The 24,069-nt window shown below is 36.7% G+C and overlaps 1 protein-coding gene across 5 annotated transcripts in view; it reads right to left on the minus strand.

Annotated features, from left to right (window-relative positions):
• The window catches only part of LOC109416190 (histone-lysine N-methyltransferase SETD1B), a 94,594-nt gene that overhangs the window by 65,074 nt on the left and 5,451 nt on the right, over window positions 1–24,069 (minus strand). Inside the window, exon 1 of one of the 5 annotated variants that reach the window (XM_062851336.1) lies at window positions 5,782–6,093. The exons of 3 other annotated variants lie outside the window; for them this stretch is intronic. The gene's annotated coding sequence lies outside the window, so the exon portion shown is untranslated. Of the gene's footprint in view, window positions 1–5,738; window positions 6,094–24,069 lie in introns of those variants that run through there. One more of the 5 variants, XM_062851334.1, reaches the window with a different exon arrangement.

Raw genomic sequence — 24,069 nt, forward strand, 5'->3', positions numbered from 1 at the left:
AAAAAATGCATACAGATACTTCAGCAAGGATGCTTCAAGCAAGAATTGCTCCGGAGAATTTCTCAAGAGTTCCTCTGTAGGTTTCACCAGACATTCCTCCAGGAATTTATCCTGGGATATCTATAGAGGTTCCTGCAGTGATTGTGCCAGTGCTTTTTTTGAGGATTCCTCCAGCAATTTCTCCAGGGATTCCAACAATTATTGCAGACATTGATTCCTGCATATTATTTCCTACAGAAATTCTTCCAGGAATTTGTTCAAAAAGCTTTACAGGGATTTCCTGAGAAGTTCCTCGTGGGGTTGCTTCAGAAATTCCTCCTGGTTTTCCTTCAAAAGTCCCTCCAAGGATTCAACCGGGAGTACTTCTGTGTTTCATTCAGGAACAACTCCAGTGATTATTTAAAAAAATCCTCCAAGGATTCCCCCAGGAACACTTTTTAATGAGTTCCTCTTGGAATTCTTTCAGAAACTTCTCCAGGAATAAATCCAGTACTTCTTCCGGGGACTGTTTAGGGATTCCCTTAGGAATGCCTCTAGGAATTGCGCTTTCGGGATTCCTCCTGGGGTTCCTTCTGGAACTGCTACAGGGATTCCTCAAAAATTTCCTCCACGAACTTTTCTTAGAATTCCTCAGGATTTCTCCACGGATCCATCTGAAATTTCTTCAGGAATTCTTCCAGGGCTTTTTCCACAAATTTCTTCATAGATTCCTCCAAAAAATATTCCAGAGATTCCTCTGGAAATTGCTGCAGGGATTCCCCTAAAAATGCCTCTAGAGTTTCCTTCAGAAATTCCTCCAGGAATTCTTCTAGAGATTCTTCCAGAAGTATTTCTAGAGATTCCTCCGTTGATCCCTGCAGGCATTCCTCTAGAATATCCTCCAGGGATGCCTCCATGGATTCTTTCAAGAATTTCTGCAGGGCTTAACACGAGAATTCCTTCTGTGATTCTTTATGGAACAACTTATTTAAAAAAATCCTCTAAAAATTCTCCCAGGAATTCTTCTTTGAATTCCTTCAGGAATTCCTCCTTGTATTCTTTAAGGAACTCCTCCAGGAATTAATTCAGTTTAGGGGTTCCCCTAGGAATTCCTCTTGAAATGGCTTCTGGGATTCCTTGTGGAGTCTCTTCAGGAACTTTTCTAAGGATTCCTCCAGAATTTTTCCAAGAATTTCATCTGCAATTTCTTCAGAAATTATTCCTGGTACTCCTCTACGAGTTCCTTAAGAGATTCAATTCCTCCAGGAATTCCGCTAGGAATTTTTCCAGGGATACCAGCAGGGATTCCAGGGAATTTCTTCAGGAATTTATCTAGAGATTCCTCCAGGAATTCCACCAGAAAATCCACTAGAGATTTCTCCAGGTTTTCTTCTGGAGATTCGTTCAGGAATTCCTACAGACATTCCTCTAGGATCCCTCCAAAAATTCTTATATTTTTTTCAGATATCTTTCTAAGAAAACCTCCAGGATTTCCTCAATGCATTGCTTTAGGACTTATGCCTCCAATAATTGCTTCCGGGATTCTTCCAAGAGCTCCACCAGGAATTCCTACAGAAATTTATCCAAAAATCTTCAAGGGTTTCTTCCAAGGTTTTTTTCCAGAGATTCCTGCAGGAATTCCTCCAAATATTTCTCCAGGAATTACTTCAGGGAATCCTCCAAGAATTCCACCAGGAATTCTCCTAGGCCTTTTTCCAGGAAATTTTCTTGGCATTCTTCCAAAGATTCCTCCATTGATTCTTACAAAGATTTCCCCAGGCTTTTTTTCAACGATTGCTCCAGGAATTCCACTAAGTATTTCTCCAGGGTCTCCTCGAGGAATTATTCTAGGAATATCATCAGGGATTCCTTCAGGAATGTCACCAGGAATTAATCAAGAAATTCTATCATAAATTATGTCAGCAAATCATCCACGAATTTCTTCAGATATTCCTTGGAGGTATTCTCCTAGAATTTCTCCAGAATTTTTTCTACAAATTCCTTCAAGTATTTCTCAAAAGAATTTTTCAGAAATTTCGCCCAGAGCTCCTCTAGAGGTTCTCCCAGAAATTCATCCACTAATTGAAGCAAGAATTCCTCCAAAGATTCCTCCAGGAATTCTTTCAAGGATTCGTCCAGCAATTCCCAAAGGAAAACCTCCAGGAATTCCTCCACACATTCTTCCAGGATTTAATCCATTAAATTTTCCAGGAATTACCCCAAGAATTTCTTCAGTAGTTTCTCTAGGAATTGATCCATGAATTGCTCCTGAACATCCTTCAGAAATTATGTCAGCAATTTCTCCAAGATTTTTTCCAGAAAATCTTCTGGGGATTTTTTTTTCAAAAATTCTTCCAGGTATTTCTCCTGAGATTCCTTCATGAATTGCTTCAGGCATTCCTCCAGGAATTTCTCAAGGGATTTCTCCAGGAATGCTTTTAGTAATTCCGCTAGAAATTCTTGCAGAATTTTCTCAAAAGATTTTTTCAGAAAAACAAAAATAATGGAAATCTCCCAGAATTTCTCTGGTGATTCCTCCAGGAATTTCATCATGGATTTCTCCAGCAATTCCCACTGGAATACCTCTAGGAATTCCTCCAGTCATTCCTCCAGGAATTTCTTCAGGAACTCCTACAAGAAATTCTTCAGGAATTGCTTCTGGACATCCTACAGAAATAATGTTAGCAATTCCTGTAGGGATTCCTCCAGGATTTTCTCCGGAATTTCTCCTGAGATTCCATCAGAAATTGCTGCCAGAATTACTCCAGAGATTTCTCCACGAATTTCTCCGGGGGTTTTCCCATGGACTTATCCAGGAAATCCTTTGAGAACTCCTCCTGGAAATCCTCCAGAAATTTCTCCAAGGATTCTTCCAGGAAATCCTCCAGGGATTAAGAAGTTTCTTAAGAAATTCTTCCAGGAAGTTCTCTAGGTATACCTTCAAGAATTTTTCAGGGATTCCCCCAGGTTTTCCTCCAGGAATTCCTCCTGGGGGTTCTTCACAAATTTCTGCAAGGATTCTCCCAGCGATTCCTTCAGAAATTCCTTCGAAAATTTCTCCAGGAATTCTTTCAGAAATTCTGCTAGAAATTCCTTCATGAATTTTCAAAAGATTTTTTTCAGAAATAAAATAGAAATCTCTCAGAACCCCTCTGAAGATTCCTCTACAAATTCATCCAGTAAATCTTTAAAGAATTACTTTAGGCATGCTCCGGCAATTCTCACAGGAATACCTCTAGGAATTCCTCCAGGCATCACTCCAGGATTTTATCCAGGAATTCCTCCAGTACCCGAGGAATTTCTTCAGAAATTCCTGCAGAAATTCCTGCAGGAGTCGCATCCTTCAGAAATTATGTCAGCAATTCCTTCAGGAAATCCTCTAGGGATTTCTTCAGAGATCCTTCCAGGAAATTCTCCAAGAATGCTTTCAGGAGACATTCCTTTAGGAATTCCTCCAGAGATTCGTCCAGGAATTGCTCCAGAGATTTCTTCACGAATTCCTCCAGGGAATCCTCCAGAAATTCCTTCAAGGGTTTTTCCAGGAAATCCTCCTAGAATTTCTCATGGTATTTTTTTTCAGAAATTCTCCATCAAATCCCCCCAGAATTCTTCTGGAGATATATCCAGAAATTCCTCAAGGATTTTTTTCAGGGATTGCTCCAAGAATTCATCTAAAAAATTTCTCCAGGAATTCCTGTTGGGTCTCATCCAAGAATTCGTCCAGGAAATACGCCAGGAACTTGTTCAGAAGTTTCTCAAGGCATTCCTCCAGTCTTTAGAGATTTTCCCATGAATTGCAGAAGTTCCTTCAGGGATTTCTCCAGGAATTCTTCCAATGATTCCTCTAAGATTTCCTCTAGGAATTCCTCAAGAGAATACTTCTGAAAATTTTCTATGGATTCCTCCCAGAATTCTTTCAGGAATTTCTCCAGAATTTTGTCCAAGGATTCCTCCAGAAATTTATCTAGAATTTATTCTAGGGTTTCCTCATAAGATCTTGTCAGATATTTCTCTAGGTATTCCTCCACTAACTTATACAGAAATTCCTCTACGTATACTTTCAGAAATTCTTCCAGGGATTCCTCCGGGAATTCCTCCGGGATCCTAATGGCTTCCTCCAGGCATTCCTGTTAGTATTGCTCCAGGAATTGCTCCGGGAATTCTTCCAGGGATTGCTCCAGGAATTCCTAAAATGATTTCTTCAGAAATTTCTCTAAGGCTCTCTTCAAAAATTCATTCAGGAGTTTCCTCGGAAATTTAAGATTTCCTTCAATCATCTTTTCAGGGATATACCCAACAACTTCACCAGGAATACCTGATGATTTTTTTTGAATTATTTCAAGAATTTCTGGAGTAATTCCGTCAATAATATAAATCCCTAATCTTCCAGAAATTGTTCATCGCTACCAGCACCACGTTAATTTATGTAGATAAGGCAAGCTTCTTTTTAACGTACCTATTGTACAAAATTGTTATATTCAATTTCATCGTATTGTGCGTAGTTATAAAAGCTAGTAGGTACAAATTTTCTAAAGGGGCTTGACCCCCCCCCCCCCCCCCCTGACCGAAAAGCTGGCTATGCCCTTGGCTGGACACGTTGTACGAGTTTCGGAAGAAAGAATTGCGAAACCAGTATTCAGCAGGGAACAAAGTAGTGATCGGCGACTTCGTGGGTGGCCGCGAATGCGTTGGCTGCACGTGGTTGAAGGAGATCTGGGAACCCTACACATGACTTGAGGAACATCGCCTGAGCAGAAAAGTATAACAACTGAATAACATATCAAAGTATTAATCATAAATATCACTACATATACGTCAATATGCCCTTCGTTAGGTGGTAATAAGAGGCAAAATAACAAAAACAAATACCATAACTTTGTATTAATAACACCTTTTGAATAACAAGTCTTGTTATTTCAATAATTTATGCATACCTAAAATTTGCAGAGCTGTCTTGTTATGCAACTGTACCTTTGTTCGAAAGTTTTATGATGTAATACCAAAACTTGTTCTTCAGTTATTTTCACTGCAAATCAACAAATACCACATCAATACCAAACTGCACAATTACTACCAAATATTATTGAGATGTTCTTCTAACATTTCTTAGAACAACAAAGCAATAATAATTTCACGCCTTAAACTATAGATTGTTCGTTGCATGGTATTTGTAAGGTATTGCCTTTTGCTCGGGGACCGACGAAAATGCTGCTCTATCATACGCTTCGTGCTGGAGTAGTTACTTTGAAGCCAATAAGGTATCACGGTATCACGGTAGGTAGAGCATTTAGCTACACTGTAACTGTTCTCCCAATAGAATTCTGCAAATATTCAGTGTAACAATATGAAAAACCTGACTTTCAATCGCAAAATACAACTCCACACAAACTTTGCAAAAGCACGCTGGAATGCTGAAACCAGAAGATCTAAGTCAAAATTCAAATATTTATTTTAGTATTCCTAGAAGACAAACTCATGCATGCCAATATGTATTTTGCAAATCTTTCATAATGGTGTGATAGTTCCTCGCCTCACTTATTGAATAACCGACTTATTGCATCGAAAGCGCACTAAGCCTTCGAATAACTTAAAGCAGATCACCTCACGGGCAACATCTTCACCGGTTTCATCGGCAATTAACTTTACGCTAACCTGCCGCCGCCTCACAACAACACACGTGTAGTGATGAGGTTTTTTTTTCTCTTAGCTCGTTTCTCAGTAACACAGATACCTAAATGCAATTTGTTATTTTATTTCACCTCAGCTCATTTCACATTCAGTGTTCCACTCGAGCAGATCTACCAAGTAGTTCAACCGCGCGATGTTGATGTTGGTCTCGTTAACTTAGTCCAGGTGCTTCGTACTTCTCTCTTTCTCGTGACTTAATTTGCGATGTTTCTCTGCTCAATACATCATCACAAAGTTAGTTTGCAAACTGAATCAACAGGGGGCTTCACCCTCGCTTCGTCATCGACCTTGAGGCTCCGGATGAATGACGCGTGCACGCCGCGCCGTTCGCGCAATGACTGGCTGGAAGTGCTTCGAGGGGGTCTGTAAACTTGAAGGTGGTTTGCAGTGCTTCAAGTTGGTTGCGATTTGTTTGCTATTGACAATACTTATAGGATTTATGGTTTGATTTTAAAAAGTTTAGGTTCCAAATACGATGCCAAAGACGGAGAATTATAGAAAGTGAAAGGACTCAAATCATCATTTTTCTTGAAGTTCCTTGTTTTTAAACCTGTGCAGATTACAATAGTCCTGTTCAACGACGTAGGTTGAACTTGCTCGAAGTTGCTGCATCCTACTCTTACCCATATGTCAACAAACGGGAAAGAGCGGGATGGAGCAAGTTCGAGCAAATTCAACCTACACTCCCGATCAAAAGTTTGGGGTCACCCCCTCATAAACATGTCATATTTTTTAGGCCCATATCTCCGCCAATTTGCGTCCGATTCCAAAACCCTAGGTTTTATTCAAAAGATAATAAGTCAAAGGAACTTTGAACATGATTTAAAAGAAACTTTTTTAAAAAAATTTGTATGTAAACTTAACCCAAAGTTGCCAAATTTTCTGAAAAATGGGTATAAACTTACGGCAGTGTCGCTGGAAATTGGGCGGACCAAATTTTAAGATGAGAGTGGTAATATAACCCATTTTCTATTAGCTTTCAACTGCTTTTTACAGAACATAGCTAAAAAATCTAGAAAAAAAAAGTTATTAAGTAAATTAACTCTTCATGTCATCGACCAAAAGTTTGGGGTCACCCCTCAATGTAATGTATCAGCCAAAAATTTGGGATCACTTTCCTAAAACATGGAAACATGGCAACTTTGGGTTAAGTTTACATACAAAATTTTTTGAAAAAGTTTCTTTTAAATCATGTTCAAAGTTTCTTTGACTTATTATCTTTTGAATTAAACCTAGGGTTTTGAAATCGGACGCAAATTGACGGAGATATAGGCCTAAAAAATGACATGTTTTTGAGGGGGTGACCCCAAACTTTTGATCGGGAGTGTACGTCGTTGAACAGGACTAATATTTCTTGAAGTAATTTGAAGGTAAGTGTTATCGAAAAACTACATTTTAGCATACATTCTTCATAACCTGTACAGACACGAATGCACATAAGCCCTGCATAAGAGGTAAAATGCCTAAAATAATAACTGACACCTATGTATTCTATGTATACCACGTGACATCAGGTAATGGAACACCTAAATAATGTTGGTGAATCAAAACAAAATACCAACAAAAGATATTTTGAAAACCAGACTAACTGATCAATACCTTATCTTGGTATGATACCTTACTTTGGTATGCTCCAGTTGTGTGTTAGTTATTTGTTCCTGTTCGGGAGCTCCTCCGGATTCGCTCACCGTGCTCTATACAACTCCAGACTTTCCTTATAAACTGAATGGTAATATGGCGACCGTAAAACGAAGGCTTGAAGTTATTGGAATTTAACAGACAAACAAAAAAATTCTGCATAAACTTGGCGTCCAGACTCAATATCGAGGCGTTTCAATATATTTAAGCTAAAGGGTGATACGGTCAAAATTTGGTCACATAATTTTTTTCATAACTTTAGACTGCGTACACCAAAACCGCTGATTTTTGGACTAGTAATGCTACATTATATGTAGTTTATACCATAAAATTTTCATCAAAATCGATTAAGTATTGGTTGGTATATAGATAAAACCATCGACCAACCTTTTTAAAATTTTGTACAAAGGCGCTCCATAGTAAAGTTTCGGAAATTTAAGGTTAGTAAAGCACAATTTTGATTATAGAACTACCAATACTGCTCCGATTTTTATCAAAATGTTACAGTCTAATACTATTATGAAAATATGTTCTTAGTAAAATTTTGAGCCATTTTATATGAATACCTTCAAAGTTGTAGCAGTTTGGATATATAAAAAACTGACCGGGTGCCACTTAAGCAAATATAACTTTGTAACGGCTGGCAAGGATGGGAACACTCACTTGCAGAGAGTTACACTCACTTGATGTTTTCTCAGCCCAGAAGCGTGCAATCAAGAAATGATATATGGACGCCTTTTGCCTTATGGTTTTGTCTAAAAGTTTGCCGAATAGAGTAGGGGTCGCACACGCATATCGAAGTCGTGAAGGAGCTGCAAAGGCAACTCTCCACGTGGAGAGTCGCTTTCACAGCTCTGCGACACCTACTCTATTCGGCAAACTTTTAGATAAAACCACAAGGCAAAAGTCGTCCATTCACCATTTTTCTTGATTGCACGCTTCTGAGCTGAGAAAACATCAAGTGAGTGTAACTCTCTGCAAGTGAGTGTTCCCATCCCTGACGGCTGGATCAAATTGAATGAAATTTTCACACAACATTTTGATATGCATACTTCACATACAGAAAAATTTTCATTGAAATCGGTTAAGTATCTCTGGCTCTATAAATAAAACAGTAAAAATGTGTTCCTATTTGTGAATCCTCTTTGTACAAAATTTTAAAATTGCAGTTTTTAGGATTCACAATATTTCCGCAAATACTAAACCGATTTTGATGAAAATTTTATAGTATAAGCAACATATAATGTACCACTATTGGTCCAAAAATCAGCTGTTTTGGTGTACGCAGTCTCAATTTATGAAACAAATTGTGTGACCAAATTTTGACCGTATCACCCTTTATAGTTTTTCCCAAGCCAAGAAAGGTAGCATTTGTTTATTTTGTTCGAGCATTTTAAACCAACAAGTAGCAGCTCACGTTTTCTACTGCTAAGCGACGTACAGACATTATTTACTTTAAGTTGCTGGTTCTGTAGGCATAATATAAATAATACTGATAATAGTACGTAACTCGATTAACCCTACTGTCTTCTGATGTTCAATGCATCGTTTTAGTAATTAATTGGCAGAATGGACGGATTTCGAGTGGAAAAGGTTTCCATATATCTACTACTAGCTGTCCCGGCAAACTTTGTCTTGCCATCTTGTGGAGGTTTGACAATTGTTGAGCTCAAAATAGCACCGCACTCTAGATTGGTTTCATTTTAGATCATGTTGATTTTCTTCCCAGTTCATGAAAAATCAGTAATTTATCAATTTTCTTACTTTTCTAGTTGATTTTCGTAACTTTTTATACATATAAACACAGCCATTACGAATACGAATCAAACCATGCAAGAGTCATCCTGATTGGTTCACCCGTTCGTGAGTTTTGTTGCCTCAAAGGGTCTTCTAACTCATTTTTATATATATAGATAGATGACTTCTTGACTTATCATATCTTTTGAACCAGTTGGCCAATTTTAAATTTCTTCCTTCAATAATCTTTCCTTTATGATTCGCAATTAAAATAACGCTATTTCCATTTAAGTATACACCTTTACCATTACACATTGTTTGTAAACAGTGTTGGCTAAACGGTATGAGGTACAGTGATCAAGACGAAGAAATTTCAGAAAATAGGAAATCAATCACAAAATAAAAAATAAACTTATTTCACACTTACTACAAGGCGATGGTTGCACAAAAAATAGAAGAATATTGTGGTGAAATTTACAAAAAAAAACTTTAGCCATTCTTTATGAATTTCTTGCAAAATACCTAGAATCAGTTCAAGCAAATTTTCGAAGGGAGTTTCTTACCACAGCTTTTCAAATTTCCTGTAAAATCTTGCCTTCATCAAAAAAAAGTTTGAATCCTTTGGATTTTTTTTGTGAATTCTGAAAGAGTCTTGTTTGTACGAGAAATTTAAAAGTTTCTGGAAGAATTTTCAAAAATCCTCCTATAAATGTAGTGGAAGTCCTGAAGGTTTTGCAGATTTGGGAATCCAAAAAAAGACGTTCTCGTAAAACTTGCAGTCATTTCTATATGTATATATAAATGCAGTGCCATACGTGGGGCCGTGCCAAACTTGTGAACGGGAGGTCCGACTTTGGTCGTTGTAGTTTTGTTATGTTAGTTTTCATCCAAAGAAGGTTTATGAGGGGAAAAACATTGAAAATTTTAGAATTTGAGGCTCCTTTGAGGCAACAAAACTCCTGAACGGATGAACCGACCTGCATGATCAACATGCACGGTTCGATTCATATTCATAGTGGCTGTGTTTATTAGTGGAAAAAGTTATGAAAATAAATTGAAAAAAAAAGAACAATTGAGAAATTACTGAAATTGTTATGAGTGGGGGACATTTAGAACGATCGCAATAAAACCAATCTAGAGTGCGATGCTGCAATGACCCCACAACAGTTGTCAAACTACCATACCAAAATGGCAGTACTGGGCAGTACAAAGTCTGTCGGGACAGCTAGTTTTTCACTGTTTTTCATAAGACTTGACCGGGGACTTGGACTTGGGCTGAACGCAGTAGGCAAGACAAAGTTTGTCGGGGATAGGGCACTGCATGAAATTAACTCCTTCTCTTTCACTCTTACAGAAATTTTGTAAACAACAAGGCCATAAAACGTCAAAGTCCCATACAAAATCAAAGCAGTGCAGTGCACTATAGCTAGTTTTATGTAAAATGTATGTAAAAGTTTGCAGCCATTCTCAAATTTTGAGAAATGAAAATTCTTGTTAAGATTAATTGAGGAATATGTATACTCCCGTTCAAAAGTTTGGGGTCACCCCCTCAAAAACATGTCATTTTTTCAGGCCCATATCTCCGCCAAGTTGCGTCCGATTTCAAAACCCTAGGTTTCATTCAAAAGATAATAAGTCAAAGAAACTTTGAACATGATTTAAAAGAAACGATTTCGAAAAAAATTGTATGTAAACTTAACCCACAATTGCCAAATTTTCTAAAAAATGAATATAAACTTACGGCAGTGTCGCTGGCAATTGGGTCGACCAAATTTTAAGATGAGAGCGGTAATATAGCCCATTTTCTATTAGCTTTCAACTGCTTTTTACAGAACTTAGCTAACAAATCTAGAAAAAAAGTTATAAAGTAAATTAATCCTTGATGTCATCGACCAAAAGTTTGGGGTCACCCCTCAATATGATGTATCGGCCAAAAGTTTGGGGTCACTATCGTAAAACATGGAAAAGTGATTTGTTGATATCTTTGTCATCTTTTACTTAATTTTAATTCTTCTTGGCTTATTTGAAACAAAATGAATGATACTTACTGCATAGAATTTTGCACACATGTGCAAAAAAATAATTTGAATTGAAAAAGATTACGTCTACGCGGTTTGAGCCTTGAGCTGGAAATGCTCAATATGGCAAAATTTCTGATTTTCATTATAAAACCTTCGTGGGCTACATCAAACGCCGCATTGGGTCCCTGGTCCACAGTTTGGTGATAAGTGAATTAGGAACTAGCGCCTGTACTCACCGGACATAATCTCCGGTGGACCTGCTACATACTGTATTCTGGGTTTCAAATCCGAAATCCATTTTTGCGGCCTCAAATGTTGATTGCAGCGGTATGGTGTCTTGGAAGTAGTTGTTGTATATACCAATACTAAACTGTCCAATTAGGAATATTTACCTGTGAAATTATTCCACCTGGTAGTTAGATAGACATTCACTTTTATCATAAATGAAGATAGAGTATTGGTGTTTTCTGCAAAGTTGCAAAAAATGTTTCGTTAAACATTTTTTTCGTTACTATTTTTAGGTTGCTTCAGGTGTACTGCTAAAATTTATTCAGAAATATCTAATGGAATTCACATGGATGTCTTGTTGGGATTCTTCAAGCAGTTCCTGCTTGAAATCCTTTAGGAATTCTTGGATGGAATCCCAGATGAAAATACTTGAGAGATACCAGCATGATTTATTGAAGAAATCCTGGCAAACCCTAGCATGAATTTCTCCTGGTATTCCAAAAGAAACTCCTAAAGGAATCTTTGGAGAAATCTCTGCGGAAATCACAAAAGAAATTTCTATGGAAATCCTTAGAGAAATCCCTGGAAAAGTGTATTGAGAAATCACAAGAAGTGTTTGTATAGGAATCCATGGGGAAACCCTATAATTATTCAAAGAGCATTTTTTCAAAGATTTTTCCAGGAATTAGCTGGAATTTCTCCTGTTAGAACTTTTTAAATACTATTGTTAGAATTCTTTAAACACTATAGGATAGACAAAATGATCGGGACAGGCAAAATTTTCACTTTTCAAAAAATGTTCAACTAGCTGTAACTTTTCGTAAAAAGCTTCAAATATTCTGAAATTTACTAACTAGTTGTGTACCAGTGGCTTAAATTTGGAAAAGAGCGTGCTATTCTAAACGAATTTATAAAAATAGGTCTCTCTCTCTCTTCTTGGCGTAACGTCCTCATTGGGACAAAGCCTGCTTCTCAGCTTAGTGTTCTATGAGCACTTCCACAGTTATTAACTGAGAGCTTCCTCTGCCAATGGCCATTTTGCATGCGTATATCGTGTGGCAGGCACGAAGATACTCTATGCCCAAGGAAGTCAAGGAAATTTCCTTTACGAAAAGATCCTGGACCGACCGGGAATATAAAGATAGGTATAATTATCCGATAGTCAACTTTGATCTGTTGTATCTCCGGATTCAATGAACCGAATGCAATAAAATTTTGAGCATTTATGACTTATATAATGAGCTCTGAGAAACGTTTGACTTAACTTGAAAATATTAACAAGAAAAAAAGTTATAGCAATTTCATTTATTTTATTTTTTTTTCAGTAAATTAGTCTATTTTTAATATGCATGCCATTACTTTTTCAACTTGTTATCGGCTATGTTGTTACTTTCCTTCAAAACATATTTATATCAAGATTTATATTCAAGCCAATTACAGGAAATTTAAATGAACTATAATTAGCATCTTCAATTTTGAAACGATGTTTAAGTTTTGGATAAGGTACACCGGGGTCAGTTGAAACGGGTGTGGCAAGATGAAACAGCGGGTTAACATAATGTTATCCAAAGATGGTAAACAGCTTAAATGCCTTAACACATAGTTTTTGATTCAAACAATCTTTCGGCGAAAGAAACAATTCCAAATTGTATTGAAAACTATTTCAAAACGTCGTGTTTCATCTTGCCCCACATGTTTCAACTTGACCCGGTGTACCTTAATTAGGTGTTTCATTGAAAAATAATCTTATCGCTATAGTTTTCTTTCCGTATTAAGAATTTTAAGTTAGGTCAAAAGTTTTTCACAAATGGTCAAAATTTGATGGCATTCAAAGTTGTCTATCGAATAATTATATCTTTTTCTATACTCTTTATAGCCTCATGCAGAACAGTCCGATATTTTCTTAATTTTGGCTACAAATACATACACAACTAGTTGGTCAACTTATAATAAAAAATTGAGAATATATGATGCACTTTTCGAAAAGTTACAGTTGTAAGTTCTATAGTGAAAATTTTGCCTGTCTCGTTCATTTTGTACACCTGTACTCCTGCTACTATTGCTGGTTAGAATTCCTCCTACTGCCAGAGAGCCCACTTGAAGTTTTTTCTGGGATTCGTCAAAGGGTTTCTCCAAATATTGCTTCATGAATTTCTCCACGGAAATTTGCTGTTGGATTTCCTCCAGGAATATCTACTGTAATTCTGCACGAAATACATTATAAACTTCATTTGTAGTTGCAATTTGATAAAACACATCACAAAAACTTAGCATTCATTCAGGTATCATAAAGTAAAGAGACCCACGACTTCGATCTTATATTTCGATCACTAGCTAAGTAGCACGAGTCCCGGACAGTACAGTAAATGCCGAATATTTGACGATCAGCGTCACATGGCATTCTTTTTACTTCGGTGGCTGCATCGATCGGTATCATCAATATGGAAATAAGAACGTCGAATGGCGGCCAATAACAGCCATAATCCGTACCATACGAATAGTATCATGCCATTTGGGATTTTCGTTTGAATGGTGGAGTTTTCTGATGATCGGATGACATCAGACATGATTCATCGATCGATTTTGAGCAGTAGAAGTGGAATGCAACTTGCCCAAAGGAAAATATTTACGGAGTTCTGAACCTTACTGATGTGGCATACGGACAACGACATTGTGATTTTAATGTTTGGGCAATATGAGAATTTATGACTAGTTACAGGTAAATATTATGGTGCAAAACTCTACTCTTCTATTCCTTCATCTTTATAACCTTCTTGCAGTTGCCTAGTATAAGGGTCATGAGTTGTATTTCTATGTATTCACTTTGCACTTAAAGTAAGGTACCTTTTAATGGTGCATTTTGATTCAAAACAATACGACTAATATTAATATTCTAATGTGTGTCAATTGAAACCAATGATGGAGTTGCGTGGAATGGCCATCCGGATTCCATTTAGTAAACCGTAGTATCCTTTTTTTGTATGTATTAACGAGATTTTGAATCCTAGGCTAGTTCATCTCGGGACCCACGTTTTACCTCCCTTCCGAAGGAAGAACCCACATTTGTTTGTGAGTATGTCGGGAGTGGGAAAAACCGTAGTATCCGATCAACCAACTTTTAAGTACATATTACGCCATCTCGCTCATCTTTGACTTTGCCCCAAATTTCAAGCTTTGGACTGCTTCCATGTTCAAATGTAGGAAACATTCAGAGAATTAGTCATCGTCTGACATTTACCGTGGTGCCGCTCCATGATATCTTCATCTTTTGGCGTCATCGATATGCAAATGAATGCAACCAATCCAGCGTACGGCAACAGTCATGAGAATACATATTATGAAATTTGGAATTCCGTCTAAATAGTGTTTTTTTAGCAGTGGGTCTTTTCGTGGCTTCTAGATTTGCTGCGATCAAATTGTTAGTGAATGTTGTCAGACGCACTCAAGAGATCCATTAGACTTGAAGTAGTTTAAGTTGATTGCAACTCGATAAAATTTGCCTTAGGTATTTTTTATAATCAAACAAGCTGGCGGCACAATCAATCCCGGCAAACTTTGTCTTGCCAAGCTGTGGTGTTTTGACAATTGTCAAGGTCTTGCAACATGGCACTCTAGATTGGTTTTATTTCGATCGTGTTGATTTTCTTCCCCGGTCATAAGAAATCAGTACTTTCTAAATTTTCTCATTTTTTTAGTTCATTTTCGTAACTTTTTGTACATATAAACACAGCCACCACGAATGCGAATCGAACCATGCAAGACTCATGCTGATCGGTCCACCCGTTCTTAAGTTTTGTTGCCTCAAACGAACTTCAAACTCATTTTTATATATATAGATAGACTAGCTGGCCCGGCAAACTTTGTCTTGCCAAGCTGCGGTGGTTTGACACCTGTCAAGGTCATTGCAGCACCGCACTCTAGATTGGTTATGTTTCGATCTTGTGGATTTTCTTCCCAATTCATGAAAATCAGTTATTTCACCATTTTCATACTTTTCTAGAGAATTTTCATAACTTTTTTTGCATATAAACACAGCCCCCAAGAAACACACATGTTATAATAGAGTTACGACAGCGCAAGTTTTGGTTGTATAGAAGTTTATTTGACGTAATTCTAACATTGTGTTGAAATAACGTAAAATAAATTTCTATACAACCAAAACTTGCGCCGTCGTAACTTTTATATAACATGTGTGTTGCTTGGGCTACCATGAATGCGAACCGAACCGTGCAAGAGTCATGATAATCGGTTCACCCGTTCGTGAGTTTTGTTGCCTCAAAGGTACATCAAACTCATTTTTATATATATAGATATAGATAGATAGATTCATTCGTTTGTACTAATGTTCAATAGCTACTAAATAGACTTTAAAAGGATAAAAGGCAAAAACCTTAGGGTGATAGTTGCAGAAAAACTTCTTCAAAGACTAGTTTGCAAACATAATTTCCACAAAAACGCACAAGAAACTAAAACTGTTCAGGACATCGTCCAAGTGACGATGTACAGTCAACTACGAGGCACGAGTCACTTGGAAACAAAATATTTAAAATATTGGCATATAAAAATACCTCAAGCTTGTGTTATCGAGTTGCAATCAGTTTAAGCTACTTTTTGTCGAATGTATCTCTGGACTGTGTCTGACATCATCCACTAACAGTTTGATCACAGCAAATCCAACAGGCACGGGGAACCCCACTACTAGAAACAGCCACCATTCAGAAGGAATTCACAAATTTCTTAATATTTCTTCTCATGGCTGGGATTATATGGTGCCGTACGCTGGATTGCTTGAATTTATTTGCTTAACGATGATAGCGAAAGATGAAGATTTTATGGAGTGGTACCACGGTAAATGTCATCCGGTGACTAATCCTCTGGATATTCCCGGCATTTGAATATGGAAGGAAGTCCAAAAATGGAAATTTGGACAGGAAGCCAAAGTTGAGTAAGATGGCGTAATACGCCAAAGTTGGTTGTTCGGAACCTACGGTTGAGTAAAAAAAACTTTGCCAGCAAAGAGCGAGTGAGTGAAATCCATCCCAGCCAACTCTATCATTGGTTCCAACATTCGAATATTTAATTATTTGTAAAAGCAGATCGCGGCATTTAACATATAATTCTTTACTTCCTGAATCAGTTCTTTTGGATTTCTAGAGGCTATGTTCAAATTTTAGGCGAAATCGATCAAATCTAAGGGGCCGCTCCACGAGCTTGAAGTTTGTAAGGCAAAACTTAGTTCGTCAAGATGAATGCAGAAATATAAAGTTTTCGATATTTGCTGCTAGGTGGCGCTGTAAGCGTTCAATGATCAAAACCTTTGGTGTTCTTGTTGGTGGCTATATTCCAAACAACATTGTTGAAGACCGCAAAGTGATCAACGTCTGTAAAAAAATATACCCTAGGCCAGAGGTTCCCAAACTTTTGGCTATCGTGGCGCCTTCTGAAATTTTCGAAAATGTCGCGGCGCACCAACATCTTTTTTCAGAGCAATTTCATTACTTTAGAACAACTTTCAGTATATAAATATAAATGCAAAATTGTGAAGAATTTTCAGTACCTCAAGCTTCCTCAAAATCCAAATAAATTTCATTTTCTTGGGTCAACATGTTTTTTTTTATAAATTGCTTAAGGGTTTCATAAACATTTGTTAGATATAAAATGTCATATTTATTGCACTAGACAAACAAATATAACAAAACCTTCTACACCAAAAGCAAACTGCTGATTCCATATAATGCAACCAAAAACAGTAACACTGTCGCTATGCTTCGATAGTTCTGGGTGAATTGAAATGATTTCACAGAATTTAATGAAAATCGTAGATTTATGCTGGAATTATAAAACTTTCAAAGATGGTACGTCAAGAATGTAGTGTAGAAAATTTCAAAACACTAAAAAACAAAAATAGAATGTTCAGGATCAGGCTGATGATGGGTCATTCATTACCATGCGTTTGATCATTATGTCTTGAGAAAATCTTGAAAATCTACCTTTCACATGAATTTTGGATGACTATTTTTGAACGACCGTTGAAAAAGTTGTTTAACACCCCTTTAGTGCACAAAATGTCTCAATCTCGAGTTTTTTAAAGAATTTCGGATCTGGTCCTAATGAGGTAAATAATTATAAAGATTTCCATTATTTTCCATCGTTATCATGATCTCAAAAATAATAAATTTGAGTGATTCTCGCTGAAACAAGGCCGCCATCTACATAAAGTCGTGGATTTCATTTTTTTCTTGCTTATTCGCTAGAATATGCACACTTAAATTTGAATACCGTGTTCGGTAATTTTTTGACGAAAATAGAACAGCTGAATACAGCTATACTGCATTGTTTACCTTTTGTATCCGGTTCTGACAGTTGGTGTACTGAGCCTCAGTAAAATCGATTGTCGAAGCTACCGAAATAATTCTGCTGTTCTATATTCGTCAAAAAAGTGCTGAACAGGCAATTCAGGATTGAGTGTGTGATAAAAAATGATGAAAACCACTTTGATCTCCCATACATTTTACTGCAGACACGCCACGCGTATGCATTAGCCTGGTACACGGTTTATATGGGAAAATACAAAAAATGGAAAAACTCTAACTCCTGTATACTTTTTGAGTTCCTCTTTGGTCCCATATCAACTGTGCAAAATTCCAGATCGATCGAAAAAACTATATTTTAGCGCCCGCCATTCTTAGTTTTTCATACGATTTACTATGGGGAAATTTTACATCCGCAAAGAAAAATCGCTAGGAGTCACCCCTAGATCCAAAAAAATAAGTCGATGAATGATTTCTGTAGAAAACTTCACAAAGAGTCAGACCTCCGAAGACCGCAAACCGATGCGACGTTCGTGGAAAAAGTTATCAAGCCTCACCCGATCGACAAAATGACGAGATTTTATTAGTTATTGTTATTCCTTACATGTTAACCCTCTAATACCCAAATTTTTGATTTTGATCTAAATATCATTTTTCGTCATCTAAAATCGATTTAAACATGTTTTGGAAGATGATTCCTTTTAATTCTCGATTTCGTGAATTTCAGTTTTTGATTTTTCTAATTTTTATTTTTTAACATCCCCACACTTTTATATTTTTCCTGGAAGCCAATTTGGGGAACGGATTTTTTGAGATGAAAATATTTTGAGATTTTATGGTTATTGTTGAAATATTATTATTTTAATTTTTTTTCGCAGGAAATTTTATTTTCCTTGTAATCTTAAGGAAAATAATTTTAGGGTGTATTCGATTCCCTTAAACTATTAATCAATGACAGAATGATTTGAGGAAAATTTAAAATATGTTAATTGTAGCGATTCAATACAAAATAAACAATGACTTCTAAAAGGTGATTAAAACATCAATTTTTCAATGATTTTTAAAAAATGTAAATACGCTTTAAAACACACCAAAAACCATTTTGAGATATACAGAACAGTCCTAAATATCAGCCAAAAATATAAAAAAATTGATTTTCCACGAAACAAAAATTACAAAAAAGCTCAAATTATACCCCGTCTAAAGGCGGGATTGGGTATTAGAGGGTTAAACAGCATTGGCATGCCATTCGGTTTTCAGTTAATAACTTTTTCCACATACCTTAGAACGCATTGCGGTCTTCGGGGGGTTGGTTCCTCGTAAAATTTCCAACAGAAATCATTAATCGATTTATTTTTGGGGGTTAAGGGGCAACCTGTGGGGATTTTTCTTTGAAAAAGTGATTATCCCCATAGTAAATCGTATGAAAACTTAAAATGGCTGGCGCTAAAATATAGTTTCTCTGATCGAGCTGAAATTTTGCACAGTGGATATGGGACCAAAAAGGAACTCAAAAAGTGTACAGGAGTAAAGTGTCTTTCGGTGTCCCACTCTAGTATGCATGCGATTCCACTGATCTCGTTATCGCACGATCAAATGCGTGCGTGAGAATGTACACGCAACCTGAGATTGGCAGATTCAAATACAATTGGGTATGAAACATATACAAATATTGTATTAGGGCCTTGCAAATACAAAAATTGGTAGGTGGCAGTATACCAAAAATTGTATTGGCTTCCTAGAATCTGGAAAAGGAAAATTTCGCATGTGTGCGTGTGCTCTGTCGCACTGGTTTCTCATTATTTGTTCTATTTTTAGACTGATCATGGCAGCAGCGGCGGCATCAAATACCAATACATGTTTAAAAAGAAATACGGGCGGCGGTGGGAATCGAACCGAGACACTATTATGGTGATACACGGTATCCTGCGCTCTAACCAGCACGGCTATAACTGCACATGAATAGACAAGAGGCTGAAAGCCATCATGATCAACACAAACGTGGCTTGGTGATGGAAGTGATACAGCCGTAACACTGCACAATGGGTCCAGAGCCGTATTTGCGAAGACAAAACTGTTTAAGCTTCAGCTTTAAGTTTTTAGACACATATTGTGTTTTAGAAAGTTTATTTTCAATTGTTGACCCTATTCCCTATGATTGTTATGTTAGGGTGGTTCGTCTGGTTAAACTGATTCAAAAATCTGATTTCTAATAATTTTATTTGCGATGCCATGATGGATGGTGATGGATCGTTTAATTAGAAATCCACCAATAAACGGCAAATTTTAAATTTCATATATCTCAGGACTCTCACCACTTAGAAAGTTGGTATCTTCGACAACGTTGTTAAGTGAGTCAAGGGCTTACAGTTAATGGTCCACTAGGTGGCGCTAGTTACACATTTGCAAAATCATTCAAATGATTGATATTTTTTCGTGAAGTAATCAACAAGCTGTAAGTTTGTTTTCTTTGAACGTGTCTAAGTCAAGTCAAAGGTTTTTCAAAGAGCTATGTATTAGTCATAATTGTGCAATGTCGCATTTCATTCGGTTCACTTGATCCAGAGATATAGCAATTAAACGAAGAACACTCAAATATGAACTACTTTATTAGAGTTGCTCCAATTTTATGTAAAGTTATAAGATATATGGAATATAATATTTGTTTGCTCACTAGCGCTGCCTTGTGGTGGAATTTTAAATCAAACGGCTCATCATTTGTTAGTTCTTGACCAGCCAAATAATATTGCCGAAGACACCAACTATCTAAGTAATCAAGATGATGAGATATTTGGTATAAACATTTCATCAGTGTTACGTCTGTTTGTCTCTGGTATGACAGATATCACAGACAGCAAGACGTAGCACTGGCGAAATTTCCATACCGTACATCTTAGCACCATGATTACTTAAATATTCGGTATACTTGGCAAAGTTGTTAGGCCAACCAAGGTTTCACTGGTGATGGGCCGTTTGATTCAAAATTCCACCACTAGGTAGCGCTGACGATAAATTAATTATTATATTCCATGTATCTCAGAACTCTGATTACTTAGAAAGTTGGTTTCTTCGGCAATGTTGTTTGGTTTATTAAGGTGTTTCAGTTGATTAGCTGATTGGTTCAGGATTCTGCCAGTAGACGGCGCTAGTTGCAAATTAGTAGAAGCATGTATCTTTTACTTATTATCTCGAATATATTCAGCAACCTGTAACTTTCTATAATGTGTAGGGAATATTCTCAAATTGTATCTGCTAGTTGCACAACTAATCAGCTATAAATGGTACAAATTTGAGCTCGATTGGATAGTTTTACATGAAGTTGGAGCGACTCTAGTAAAATGTTTCATATTTGAGTGTTCTTCGTTAAACTGCTATATCTCTGGATTAAGTGAACCGAATGAAATGAAATTTTGCACATTTATGACTAATATATAGCTCTTTGAAAAACCTTTGACTTGACTTAAATATGTTCAAAGAAAACTAAATTACAGCTTTTTGATTGCTTTACGAAAAAAAAAACATTCATTTCCATAATTTTGCAATTGTGTAACTTGCGCTTCTATGTGGCAAAATTTCGAAACATGTGGACCATTAACTGTAAGCCCTTGACCTACCAAACAACATTGTCAAAGACACCAACTTTGTAAGTGACCAGAATTCTGAGATATATTAAATTTAAAATTTGCTTGACCTCTAGCACCGCCTAGTGGTATATACAAAAGCATGCTAAGTTTTAAAAATTGCCTAAAACATTTTTAGCAAGTTGTACCTTTTTATAAAGTCCACCAAAACTATTCAAATTTTTATTACTTGTTCCTCAACGAGTTTGATTTAATTGGTGCAAATTTGGGCTTGATTGATTATTCAACTTTACACGCAGAGCCCTTCTATCTATATCTAGTTTTTGACTTCCGTTTATCAAATTACTGTACCTTAGGACTAAGCGAACCGAATTAAATTAAATTTTGAAAGTTTGTGACTAATGTATTGGTCTTCATGTATCGTTGGACTCGACTAAAATATGACCAAAGGCAAAAAAGTTGCAATTTATTGAAAACTTTTCGAAAAGTCCTAATGATTCGAATGTTTTATCCAAGGGCTGAAAGTCTTTTTAATAAAGACAAATCAATCGAATGTTTTATTGTATAGAGAATTATTAATCAGCAGATTTTTGGATAAGCCACAATTGATTGACCGTAATCATTTCACAATAATGAAAAAAAAAAGAAATTGCAGAAACATTTTTGTCTTCGTAAATACGACTCTAGACCCATTGTGCACTGAAAAGCCCGCATCCAGCAGGTTGCTGTTTGCAAGTGGAAAATTCCATGTAGACAATAGGACGCGAAGCTCAGCAGCGAAGCAAAAGTTATTTTTAGACGCAACCCGGTTCAACTTCTCGGGTTTGAATGGAGGTGTTTGTGTGTAGTGGTATGGAAGCTATGAAACCGTGTAGCGCATCTTAATACAACGAATGGATTATGATTTATCACATTTTCTGTTCGTTTTTAATACATAAATTGGTAGAAAAAGCATATCTCAATTTTTGGTAGCTTTTCTTGTTTTGCGTGTATAGGCTAATTCAGATTACCCCCAATTGTAGAGGCGTTTGGTGAGATAAGGAAAAAATCGTTTGTTTACAAAAAAAGGTCAATTTTTTGTCGTCAAATTTTACTCATTTTTTGCTCTAGAAGTTGCTATTTTCCATTTGCAATGGCTTCCATTATCCATTCATGATGCCCACGCCAACGGATACCGAATTGGCCAGCTAAGAAAAAATCCGGGAGATCCCCCGCTGGAGGCATAGCAAGAGCTCCTCAAATTAATCACATAAATTGTTCGTAAGTTCCTACCGGATCTAAGCGCATCTGAAAGAAAATTAAATTTTCTTTCCAAAAAGTGCTCGTTTGTTTCTCTGCAATGCATTACAATGCGGAGTTCGATACGAAAAAGTGCGTAAAATGCGCCATGGCACTTTTTGGCGGAGTCACGTTTTTCGTAGGGTTCTCATTCCTGCCACCAGATTTTCCTATGGGAAAATGGGAGGTCGCCTAACACTTTAATCGATATATCATTGTTGCGGTCAATGCACACCTAAATTTTGAATGTTTTGGAAAGCTTAGACTCTCAGGTTTTTAATGATGAGTTCGGATTTGAAATCGAACACAGCTAAAATCGCAATTTAATTATAAAATTCAAAATGGCGTGTAAATCCAAGATGGCTGCCAAAAATTTTCAACTTCAAATGAAAGGTCTATACTTTCTTTTCATAGAAAAGTGAAGTTTTGTATATGTTGTAACAAGGTTACAAAATGTAAATAAATATTTAAACATGAAATTTTATATCTAGTTAGATTTCTCACTTCTCGGGTTACAACCAAGCCGAAAAGTGAAAGACTTGTCTATAGGCGAATTCGACGGAAGCTAATGATCACTCTTTTCTCTGGTGGTAGGTATAAGAACCCTATGAAAAGAGTGACTCCGCCAAAAAGTGCCATGGCGCAGCATAGGAAAAGTGCACTTTTTTCACTTTTTCAAATCGAATTCCGCATCGCAGAGAAACAAACGAACGCTTTTGGGAAAGACAATTTAATTCTCTTTCAGATGCGCTTAGATCCGGTAGGTAGGTACTTACGAACAATTTATGCGATTAATTTGAAGAGCTCTTGTTATGCCTCCGGTAAGCGATCTTCCGGATTTTTTGTTAGTTGGCCAATCCGATGTCTGTCGGCGTGGGTATCAAGAATGATGATAATTGAAGCCATTGCAAATGGAAAGTAGCAACTTCTAGAGCAAAAAATGAGTAAAATTTGACGACAAAAATTGACTTTTTATGTAAACAAACGATTTTCTCCTTGTCTCACCAAGCGCCTCTACAATCTGGATTAGCCTATAAGAGGCAATATTTGAAATGCAAGCTTTTACTCGATCGCAGCGCCATGGGTGGCGAAAATTGAAAGGACCTATTCTTAACGGATCGCGAAGTATTCTCGTTAAAACAGATGAAAAAAAAGGATCGCGAAGCAGATCACATCGCTCTGCTTCGAAAATAGGCAGTATAGCCAATGTTTAAAAAGAAAACATGACTTGCTAGAAACATATGTATGCATGCTTGTATGTGTGATAAGGGAATCCCGCGATTTTTTGAAGGTCAATATGTGAAGGCCATCTTTGACTAAGCGATTATCGTTCTTTCTCGAAATGATCGGCTGAGTGTAAGGACGTAGTCCCAAGCATAGTGAAAAGTTATTAGATCTTCATTTTGTTAGCTAGTCGAATGTTATATTGTGAATGAACCATTGTAAAGAAGAAAAGTAGAGAGTTGAATTTTTATAATTAGGCTCAGTGTACCAGTTATGGCTATAGTACCTCAGATTCGCCATAGTTGATTTTCAACCTTTAAAGATACAAATCATCAAGAAAAATTTCGTGAACAACAGATCACGATCACAAAAGATGATTGCAAT

This window comes from Aedes albopictus, chromosome 2 (assembly GCF_035046485.1).
Source record: "Aedes albopictus strain Foshan chromosome 2, AalbF5, whole genome shotgun sequence".
NCBI classification, from domain to species: Eukaryota; Metazoa; Arthropoda; class Insecta; order Diptera; family Culicidae; genus Aedes; species Aedes albopictus.